Here is an 11,711-nt window from a genome sequence, read left to right on the forward strand (position 1 = left end):
AGTGCCCAGCATATAAATTTTTCAGTGCTGCGAGATGTGCATCCAGCATCAAGGGTTCTGTAGGGCCCCTTGCCTCATCTGTTATATGGAGGCCAGATCTGGGACTTCCCATGCCACAGGATCCTAGAGCCTGAGCCCGGAAGTCTCCACAGCAGAGAAACAGCCCTGCAGCCCAAGCCTGGTGAGCCAAATCGGATGGCATTGGCCAGCTGCATCGTCTCCATTTTGTCTTCTTACACCTGGAGGAATTATGCTACAAACTGAAGCTCTGAACAAAGGACTGAATGACCCATCAAAGTTGTGGATATATTTCAAACGGACTTTCAAGCCAGAAAACTCACCAATACTGCTAAGAACCTGATATATGGACTTTGAAGTCTTTGTATGTTTGTGATTGCTTTACCATTTAACAAACTCTCTTCTTGTTTGTTCTCTTTTTCTTTATAATAAACCATTAGTTTTAGATGCTAAAGGATTAGCTGGCAGTGTGGTATTTTCAGTTAGATGCAAACTCCTATTGACCTGGTAACATGGCTGACCCTTTGGGCAGAAGAACATTTTGTATATGTGAGCAGAGTTTTAAAATAAGTTCTCACTGTACTGGACCGAGGTGCTGATTGGGAGCCAGAGAACTGGAATGCAATGAGGGGGCTTGTGTGATTTGTTTTAATTTTTGTATTTAATTTTTTGCTTCTTGATAATGAGTGTGGGGGATGGGAGGCACAGTTTGTGACTGGTTGGGGAGTTTAACTTCAGTGTTACTCTCAAGACTGGTGGGTATCTCCTCTCCCTTTTGCAGCCTGCTCTGATCTTGGCATTTCCAATAAGGGCTGCCCTAGGCACACCAGGTCTTAAAGGTATTGTTTTCCAACTCTCAAACACAGCAGAAAAGAAAAGAAAAGCAGAAAAGAAAAGAAAACCAGTTTGCTGACTCATCTGATGGGAGTGGTGAGGAAACTGAGGCAGGGACATAGGTTTAGTGTCAGTTTTTTTGTGTGAGATGTACTCTCTTGGGCTTTACGTGATTAAATATATAAGAGTGGGAAGGTTTTAGACACTATGCCAAGTGTGTGTGTGTTTCCGCTTCACAACTGCTGCGTGCCCCTGAGAGAATTCAGCTGTCGCCAGAAGCATCACATCTTTGGGGTGGAGTTCAGGAGAGGGGTGGGCGTATGTTGGGGCTCAGCACTGGGGCTGGGAAGTAACAGGCTGAGAGTCCGAGCCCAAGGAATGTGCCAGAGGGGCCAAGGGAGGGACCTGTGCTGCAACTTGCTGAGGCTCTAGGAACCTGAACCACCCTTGGGATCCAGAACACAGAGTCTTGGGTTCCCTTCACAGCAGTCCTAGGACATGCTAAGATCTGGGACAATGAAATCATGTAAAGGCTGAAAGATCCACTTTATCCATCCTGTGCTGTTTAGTGCAAACTACATGTGTCAGGTACTGTATTTAGCACATGCATAAAACGTTAAGGAACATAGGAAAGGCCACACTCAATTAAACCAATGGTGCGTCTACTCCAGCTTGTGCAAGGCCATTAATAGATGCCTTGGTAAGAAGCCTGTGATGGTCAGTTATGGAATAACACCCAGAGGGGACATTTCTTCCAAACCCACTTGAGTTAGTGATTGGAAATTAACGTACTTCACATGCTCCATGTACAGTTTTCAAACAGCAATGACAGTGATTTTTAACCATAATTCTTTCAAATATGTCAAAGGCATGACTCTTCAGTGAGACCGAGATAGTGGCCATCAAAGAAGAATGGTCCAGTGGTTAGGCTGTTAACCTAGGACCCAGGTTGGATTCCTTGCTGTGCCACAGACTTCCTGTGTGACGTCGGGCAAATCATCTAGACCCAGATTTTTAAAGGTAGTTGGGCATTGTAACGCTGAGTGCAACAATGCTTAAGTGATTTAGGAGCCTCTCTCATTTTCAGAAGAGTTTTCAATACTTGGGCCTGGATCCCTGCAGGGAGTTAGGCATTACAATGCTGAGCAGCACAGTGTCTAATGTTTAGGGGCCTAGAAAATCACAGGAACAGCACTGCGGTCCGCAAAGCCCAGTTAGCTGCCTGTACAATGTATGTCCCTATTCAAGGAATGAGGAGAGCTAAGCATCTGAGGCCTGGTCTGCGCTACTGCTTACGTCACCCTAACTCTCTAGGTGTCTATGCTGCAATGGTGCTCCTGCCAATGTCAGTCGCTCACTACATCGACTTAATAACTCCACCGCCGTGAGGGGCGCAGAGCTTAGGTCAAAGTAATTAGGGCGACACTGTGTCTGTTGACTGTCAGCCCACGGGGCTGACAGCTGGAGCCCCACTGCTGCCCCCAGGGCTGCCAGCCTGGGTTGTCAGTCCCCAGGCGGGGGTGGGAGGGCTTCAGCTGTGAGCCCCGTGCAGGGCTGCCAGCTCGGGCTGCTGGGCTTCAGCTGTCCGTGTTTGGCAGTGACTCATTCCAGTCAGTGGAAGCGCTCCTGGTGAGGATGCGCACTGCTGACAGGAGCATAGTGTGGACATGACCCACCGCTTTAATAACAGCATTGGCTGTAGGGCGACTTAACTTAAGTTGATTTAATTTTGTAGACAAGCCCTTAGAATAGGATCCATAAAAGCCAGCACGCTAGGTGGGAAGCTGCCTAAGGTAACCATTGGGAGCTGCCTACATGAAGGGCATGTGCTAGGCACCACCCTTCCCTGGGAAGTAAGCGCCTAAGTCCAGGCTGCAGGGAGGCACGTATCTCTGCTGGCTATCCGTGAATGGGAACCTGGCGCCTGGAATCAGGTGGCTTAGGAGCTACGGCATGTCTTGTGGGAACAAGTTAGGAACCTGCCTCAGCCCACACAAAACATCCAGGGGAGGAGGAGGTGCGCAATTTATAATGTTTAGCCCAGTGGTTAGCGCAATCATAGAATCATAGAATCATAGAATATCAGGGTTGGAAGGGACCCCAGAAGGTCATCTAGTCCAACCCCCTGCTGAAAGCAGGACCAATTCCCAGTTAAATCATCCCAGCCAGGGCTTTGTCAAGCCTGACCTTAAAAACCTCTAAGGAAGGAGATTCTACCACCTCCCTAGGTAACGCATTCCAGTGTTTCACCACCCTCTTAGTGAAAAAGTTTTTCCTAATATCCAATCTAAACCTCCCCCACTGCAACTTGAGACCATTACTACTCGTTCTGTCATCTGCTACCATTGAGAACAGTCTAGAGCCATCCTCTTTGGAACCCCCTTTCAGGTAGTTGAAAGCAGCTATCAAATCCCCCCTCATTCTTCTCTTCTGCAGGCTAAACAATCCCAGCTCCCTCAGCCTCTCCTCATAACTCATGTGTTCCAGTCCCCTAATCATTTTTGTTGCCCTTCGCTGGACTCTCTCCAATTTATCCACATCCTTCTTGAAGTGTGGGGCCCAAAACTGGACACAGTACTCCAGATGAGGCCTCACCAATGTCGAATAGAGGGGAACGATCACGTCCCTCGATCTGCTCGCTATGCCCCTACTTATACATCCCAAAATGCCATTGGCCTTCTTGGCAACAAGGGCACACTGCTGACTCATATCCAGCTTCTCGTCCACTGTCACCCCTAGGTCCTTTTCTGCAGAACTGCTGCCTAGCCATTCGGTCCCTAGTCTGTAGCTGTGCATTGGGTTCTTCCGTCCTAAGTGCAGGACCCTGCACTTATCCTTATTGAACCTCATCAGATTCCTTTTGGCCCAATCTTCCAATTGGTCTAGGTCCTTCTGTATCCTATCCCTCCCCTCCAGCGTATCTACCACTCCTCCCAGTTTAGTATCATCTGCAAATTTGCTGAGAGTGCAATCCACACCATCCTCCAGATCATTTATGAAGATATTGAATAAAACCGGCCCCAGGACCGACCCCTGGGGCACTCCACTTGATACCGGCTGCCAACTAGACATGGAGCCATTGATCACTACCCGTTGAGCCCGACAATTTAGCCAGCTTTCTACCCACCTTATAGTGCATTCATCCAGCCCATACTTCCTTAACTTGCTGACAAGAATACTATGGGAGACCGTGTCAAAAGCTTTGCTAAAGTCAAGAAACAATACATCCACTGCTTTCCCTTCATCCACAGAACCAGTAATCTCATCATAGAAGGCGATTAGATTAGTCAGGCATGACCTTCCCTTGGTGAATCCATGCTGGCTGTTCCTGATCACTTTCCTCTCATGCAAGTGCTTCAGGATTGATTCTTTGAGGACCTGCTCCATGATTTTTCCAGGGACTGAGGTGAGGCTGACTGGCCTGTAGTTCCCAGGATCTTCCTTCTTCCCTTTTTTAAAGATTGGCACTACATTAGCCTTTTTCCAGTCATCCGGGACTTCCCCGGTTCGCCACGAGTTTTCAAAGATAAAGGCCAGTGGCTCTGCAATCACAGCCGCCAATTCCTTCAGCACTCTCGGATGCAACTCGTCCGGCCCCATGGACTTGTGCACGTCCAGCTTTTCTAAATAGTCCCTAACCGCCTCTATCTCCACAGAGGGCTGGCCATCTCTTCCGCATTTTGTGATGCCCAGCGCAGCAGTCTGGGAGCTGACCTTGTTAGTGAAAACAGAGGCAAAAAAAGCATTGAGTACATTAGCTTTTTCCACATCCTCTGTCACTAGGTTGCCTCCCTCATTCAGTAAGGGGCCCACACATTCCTTGGCTTTCTTCTTGTTGCCAACATACCTGAAGAAACCCTTCTTGTTACTCTTGACATCTCTGGCTAGCTGCAGCTCCAGGTGCGATTTGGCCCTCCTGATATCATTCCTACATGCCCGAGCAATATTTTTATACTCTTCCCTGGTCATATGTCCAACCTTCCACTTCTTGTAAGCTTCTTTTTTATGTTTAAGATCCGCTAGGATTTCACCATTAAGCCAAGCTGGTCGCCTGCCATATTTACTATTCTTTCAACTCATCGGGATGGTTTGTCCCTGTAACCTCAACAGGGATTCCTTGAAATACAGCCAGCTCTCCTGGACTCCTTTCCCCTTCAAGTTAGTCCCCCAGGGGATCCTGGCCATCCGTTCCCTGAGGGAGTCGAAGTCTGCTTTCCTGAAGTCCAGGGTCCGTATCCTGCTGCTTACCTTTGTTCCCTGCGTCAGGATCCTGAACTCAACCAACTCATGGTCACTGCCTCCCAGATTCCCATCCACTTTTGCTTCCCCCACTAATTCTACCCGGTTTGTGAGCAGCAGGTCAAGAAAAGCACCCCCCTAGTTGGCTCCTCTTGTGGAGACTTGTGGTGACTTGTGCACTTGTGTTTGTAGAGAAAAGCTTGAAAACACGACATCAGGGCTAGAAACTTGGGGGCGAAGGCTTAATGAAAGCTGAGATTTTCACACAATCACCTGGAATGCAAGAGACCCAGGTTCAATCCCTTCCTCTGCCATTGTTTGGACAGGGCTCTCCCACCACTGAGGGAGCGCTCTGACCACTGAGCTATGGGATAGTCAGCTGTGGGGTTCCCTGGGGCTCTGCTGTGGAAGCTGATTCACTGTGGATAGCTAATGAAGGAGTGACTGGAGCAGGGGACCTGGGCTCTGGGTGTCCCCATTGGGAGCCCTCCTCACTGGAGTGCAGAGTCATTCCTGCCGTCTGTATTATTTAGTATTTATTTACAGTGGAACAGCTTCAACAGGAGAGACGGAGGAAGCCACACAATCCCCGAGTTCAACGTTTAGGGCACCCTCCGGGGAGGTGGGAGATCTCCCCCTTTGGCAAAGGGGGGATTGAACCTGCATCTCCTGCATCCCAAGTGAGGGTCTAACCACTGGGCTAAAAGTTATAAAGTGGGTGGCACCGCCCACCTCCTCCAGCCAGATTCTGGATGGGACCCAATCCATTAGGCAGCTTCTGAGCATGCCTATGGGATCGGGCCCTGCACACAAACACACCTGTCTTCCCCTACTTCGTGAATCACTCTGAAGCTCACGTGGGAACCAGGTGTCCGGACGCACGGAGGAGGCAGCAGTGCACATGCTCAGAGGTAGAAATGTCGGCACCAAGGGGACTTTCACCCTGAAAACTTAGGTACTGAGTGAATTTAGGCACCTACAGGGTTTGGCAGGGGTTTTATGGATCACAGTGAAACCTAAACTGGGACTTAGATACCCAAACCCAAGGCATGGGCCCCTAAGTCTGGGGATAAGGCCCTGTAAGCATCCCTGGACTAGCACCTGGGACGGTTGACGTTCCCACAGTGCCTCTGGGAGGTCATGCAGAGCTACAGCCAGGGAGCACTGTGGAGCAGAGGTGCTGCAGGAAGTACCGCCCAACAGAGCCAGAGTGACAGTATCCTGCGGCCCTCTGATTGGCCAGCTGTCCTATTTAACCCTGGAGGTTGCCCAAGAAAGGTGTCTGGGTAATCGCACAGACTTTGAGTTGTCGCAAAGTCATGACATTAAACTCCCTGAAACAACTGAAATACTGCCCATCCTGAGCATTCAAAAATCGTGAGCCAGGCCCCCAAAAATCAAGAGATTTTACAAAAGAATAAATGGGCTTTCCTTTTATTTGTCTTCTGGCTTCTGAGCCTTCAGGGTGCACTTGTGTTTGTAGAGAAAAGCTTGAAAACACGACATCAGGGCTAGAAACTTGGGGGCGAAGGCTTAATGAAAGCTGAGATTTTCACACAATCACTTGATTCCAGGAGGGGGTGCAGGGGCTTAAAGAACACCACCAAATATCATGAGACTTCCAATAAAATCGTGAGGCTTAGCAACACTTCTGATGGAGGTGAGTAATGGGGTCCAGAATTTGAACATGGTAATGTTTGTTTCTCATCTAGGAGGTTAAAACAGAACTTTCCCCACTGGAAAGCATTCAGATGTTAGGGTTGAATTATATACTCGTTGCTTGGGCAAAATATTAGGGCCCCGTTATGTTTTTCACCAGCTTTGTTTATCTGAGAATAGGTATGTATATAAATGGCCTATTTGTTATTCACCTCTGCTAACCTCTGTCTGTTTGTCTGTCCTGAGACTACGAGCTCTTTCTAGAGTATTTGGAGAGCGCCTAACAATCACTCTTGGTGGAAATCTGTGTACAGCAGGCTCTGAGAATCTGAGAAAATAACCCCTCAGCCAGGACATGTGACTCTAGGGTTGCCAATTGTCCTGGAGCCTCCAGGAATTAGAGATTAATGTTTAATTAAAGATTATGCCATGTGACAAAACCTCCAGTAATAGGTCCAACCAAAATTGGCAACCCTCCATGTGACGTTAACAACTCAATGAAAAACAGTCAGCGGCAACGCAGTAAGTAGCAGGAACATTTTTGGATGGTACATCTTGTGGCTTCACAGGCCGTCCGGTTGCTGACCTCACCTGGTCACTACTGAGTCAGTGGCTGAACCGTTTTTGTGACGAGTGAGCGGTTGAGCGCATAGCAGGATTATGTTCTGTGCCTGTCCTTGATTCTCCTTATGTCTGTAGCCTCCCCGTGGCCTTGAATCTTTGTCCTCCCTGGCTGCAGAATGTGTACAGCAAAGTCCAAATCCTCCGTTATGTTTCACAGCCTTGTTTGAACACATTTGTTTTTGGAGAGCACTTGGCTTTTGACTTAGATGTTGCTGTAGAAAATAAATGTTGTCGCAGTTCTGTAACTGGGCACTAGATGGCACAAGAGACACAAACTGCATGTCAGTTTCTTCACACCCTTTGCTCTGCTTCCAGACTCCCAAATGTCTATCTCCACTTTCATAATCCTCACCCTATGGAGAACAGTATACAGCAGCCAATGCTGCTTAAAGGTTTTCTCCTCCAATTGAAGGAGGTTTTGTAATGCACAAAGCAAGGCCTAGTCTTTATTTTGGGAGGCTGCCATGCTGTGGGAAAGGCTAATCTGCTGTAGCTACTTGTTGTGCCATTTAAAATATAGTACACAAGTGCACGTTTTCTGTAACTGGCACAGAGCACCTAAGCAGCATGACTGTCTGAGGCAGGCAGGGAGGACTTAAGTTTCAAACACTGTCTCAGACATATCTGTGAATTCGGGGCCCACCCGTATTTGTGCATTCAAATGAGACACCTGTGCATGCAAACTGGGCAGCTAGATGCCCATGTATGGGGTCTGATTTGTGCGTGCAAATGGATGAGCTCAGAATTTTGGGACAGAATGTTTGTGCCCTCCAAAGGTCCCCTAACTCAATACATCTTTCTTTGATCAAAAATCCTGCACTGTCTTCTGCATTGGAAAGCATGACACAGAGCTCCTCCAGCACCCCTTGCAGCCTCCCTGAAGAGATTTTAAGGCCAGAAGGGACCCTTATGGACATATCTCTTCTGACCTCCTGCATATCACAGGCCAGACATTGTCACCCAGTGACTCGTGCATCAAGTCCATAGGGGTGGTTGCGTTACAGCATGTGTTTTTGAAAGAGATTCATTCTCAATTTAAAAACTCTGAGTGCTGGAAAAGTCACCACATCGAATCCAGCCCATCCTTGGAACTATCTTCTTCTTTCGTACTGTTCATCCCGTCCTGCTCTCAGGTAATCCGCTCCCGTCTATTAACACTGGATTAACCCCCAGCTCATCCAAGGTTGGGGTGGACTCCTGAAACCTTCAGATGACCAGAGAAGCTGGGAGCTCTGCTCCTGGAGCCCCTTGGGAGTTAGTGCCAGACCCATGGAGCTCTTACTTTTCATAGGAACAGAACTTTGCTCCATGCCAAGGGCCTGGGGTGGCCAGGTGTAGATTGATAGCCAGTAGCATCAGGAACCTCTAGGGGGAGCTCTGTGCATCTGTGCCTCTACCAACATCTCCAGTCCCACCCACAGCCCATTGAACTCCCTTCAGTTATCCTGGCATATCACTGGGCTTGACTGGTGCGCATAGCGCTTGTCAGACAACCATAGAAAAAGGAGGCCCCTGCCTTGAGGGGGTGACAATCAAAAGGTCCAGCCTGATCTGACAGAATCAATGGGAGCTGAGTCACTGACATCGGTGGGAGCAGGATTAGGACCTGGAGAGTTATTGCAATGAATTATGGCCTTAGAGCATGGTGGGGAGGGGGACTGGGAAAGAAACAGAGACAGCGGGCAAGGGAATTCTGTTCAGAGGAGTACATTGCCATTTCATAAGGAATAAAGGTCACACACATGTCCTGCTGGAGAGTTTTAGCGGTCAGGCACCAGACTGGGAGCGGGGAGTGGCCAAGTAGAAATCAGTTTTGTAAAGCTGTCCAGTTTCACTTGTATTTCAATATAAATGTGTCTGGCCTCTGCTATCAGCTGTTCAGTACGGCTGTATGGTCTGCTCAATGCCTGTTGAATTACTCATGACTAAGGATACAATTGTGGAAACCTCCGTGACTTCCAGATTCTGCTTCAGCCCTAGGTGGCGGGGCTCGGGCTTGAGCAGTCAGCCCACCATAGCAGCAGGGCTCCCAGCAGTCAGCCCCGTGCAGGAGCGGGGCTCAGGCTGTCAGCCTCAGGCAATGAGCTCCACCCATCAGCCCTGCGGCATGGAGCTAGGGCTTCTGTGATTTGTTGTTTATTGCCCACGTTCTGCCCATGACTTTTAATAAAAAGCCCCATGAGAAAATCTTAACCTTACTCATGAATGCAGCTAAACCTAGGCCGGGAGGTGGGCACAACCCATTACATTGCCTAGAGGATGCTGTTTTCCAAGCTGGCTGATAAAGGTGCTGTATTAAGAGGAACAATGAGAATAACTTTCAGGTCAGGCAGGACTTTGACTTTATATCTTAAAATCTGTTTATTTGAGGGATGTGATTTGATGTTCTAAGGTTAACTTTAAATCACCACCAGTACAGTGTATGCCGTGTTGTGCTGTGTCTCTTCGTTTGGGAAAGAATTCAAACAAACCTTGAATGTTATCTTGGCTGTGTTAACACTTTGCTCTCACAAAGGAAACATGCTTTTGGGGCCAGATCCGCTGCTGGTGCAAACAGGGGTAGCTCCTCTTGCCTTCAGTGGAATGACAGATTTACACCCTCACTTCTACACCCACACATAAACTGTTATTGACTCCGAATTAAGGCTACTCTAATGTATTTCCTATCAAACAAATCACTGAGGACCAGGGGAAGCACCAATTAAGCTGACATTAATGTCCACACCCACCTCATTTCTCATGCCTCACCCCTAAACACCATCACAGACTTGGCAACTTCACAGTTCTCGCCTTTTCAAGTCTCGCCCAAAGCCGTCGAGATCCAATTTCTGATATTCACAATTGCCCTCAAAGCAGGGCCTGAATACTCACTCCATGAAGATTGGAGCGACAGGGGAGGTGAGGTCATATCTTTTATTGGACCGGCTTCTGCTGCTGAGAGAGAGACGAGCTTTCCAGCTTACACCGAGCTCTTCTTCCGAAAGTTTGTCCAACCAATAGAAATTGGTCCAATAAAAGATATGACCTCACCCACCTTGTCACTCTAATATCCTGGAACAGACATGGCTACCCCACCACTGCATACAGTCCATGTAGATTAAAATTTTCAATAGTGCTTGAGGGATTTAGGAGCCTTTGTCTCATTTTCAAATGATGTGCTGAGACCCATATTCTGAAAGGTATTTTAGGCATTGCTGTGCTGAGTGTTTGTAAGGTCTAAGTGCCATTTTCAAAAATGGCTTAGACACTGAGGCTCATAAGTGTCTAAGGGATTTAGGCCCCAAAAGGGTAGATTTCAGAAGATGGCTAAACATGCAGACAGGTGTGTAGTGGCACTTTCAAGAGCACCTATCCAAGTTGGGCACCAAACTCCTGTTTAGAATGAGACACATCTGATGGGAATTGGAAAGACTCTTTACTTATACCTCGCACGCTAGGGTTGATGAGGAAGTAAGCACACGACCTCCCACACCAGCGATGACCCCTACCTGCTCATAGTGGGGGGGTAGGGGGACAGAGTGAAGGCCGTGGCTTCAGCAGATGTTGTACTCAGTACAAGCCAAGCCACAAATATGGGGGGGGGATGTGACCCCCCCAACCTGTCTCGCTCTGATCCACATCCCAACATGGAATCATCCCGCTGTGCCGCTGTAGCACTTCAGAGCTACCGCTTATGCAAAGCAATTGGTTTGTTTGCCCAAGGGGGATTTCTTGCCAAAAATTAGGGGTCCAGAAATTAGAGATCTAATAATAATCTTAATGATTTTCCCTCTTCCATAATAACTCTGCTGTAACAGTCAGAGCATAACATGTGCAGACCAGAACCTTGGGGCAAGCCTCGTCTAAGAGTCCACTCCTACTTCAGAGTGCCTAGAATGGGTCCATCTCAATCTAAGCAGCCGCACACGCAGGAGGAAGTTTAACTCCGCTCACAGTAGGGCACCAGAGGGGAGGAATCCTAATCTCCTTGTTTCCATGTGCTTCATGCATACAATCCACAGGGAAAGAAAGAGGGTGCTTATGTCATTTTGCCATTAAAAAATGTCACTGCTGGCCCCAAGGGGGTGTAACTTCTCAGGCAAGTGGTCTCAGCAGTAGGACGTAGCCATTCTGGAAAGATAAGCCAGCTGCAACTTCTCAAGGCAAAACAGTGCACATAACCCATTCCCACTGCTAACCAGTGTAATGCCTCCCAGAATATAGGGGTATGTTTGTTGGTGTTTGTGGGTGTGATTAGTAAGAAGTGCGGTGAAAGCGGGGGCTGGCTGCTGAGATCACACCAGACACAATCTCCAAAAGTGCATTATTTTCCCTTGTAATTTTCCTTGCAGTTAATA

This window comes from Lepidochelys kempii, chromosome 5 (genome assembly GCF_965140285.1).
Source record: "Lepidochelys kempii isolate rLepKem1 chromosome 5, rLepKem1.hap1, whole genome shotgun sequence".
In the NCBI taxonomy this organism is placed as follows: Eukaryota; Metazoa; Chordata; order Testudines; family Cheloniidae; genus Lepidochelys; species Lepidochelys kempii.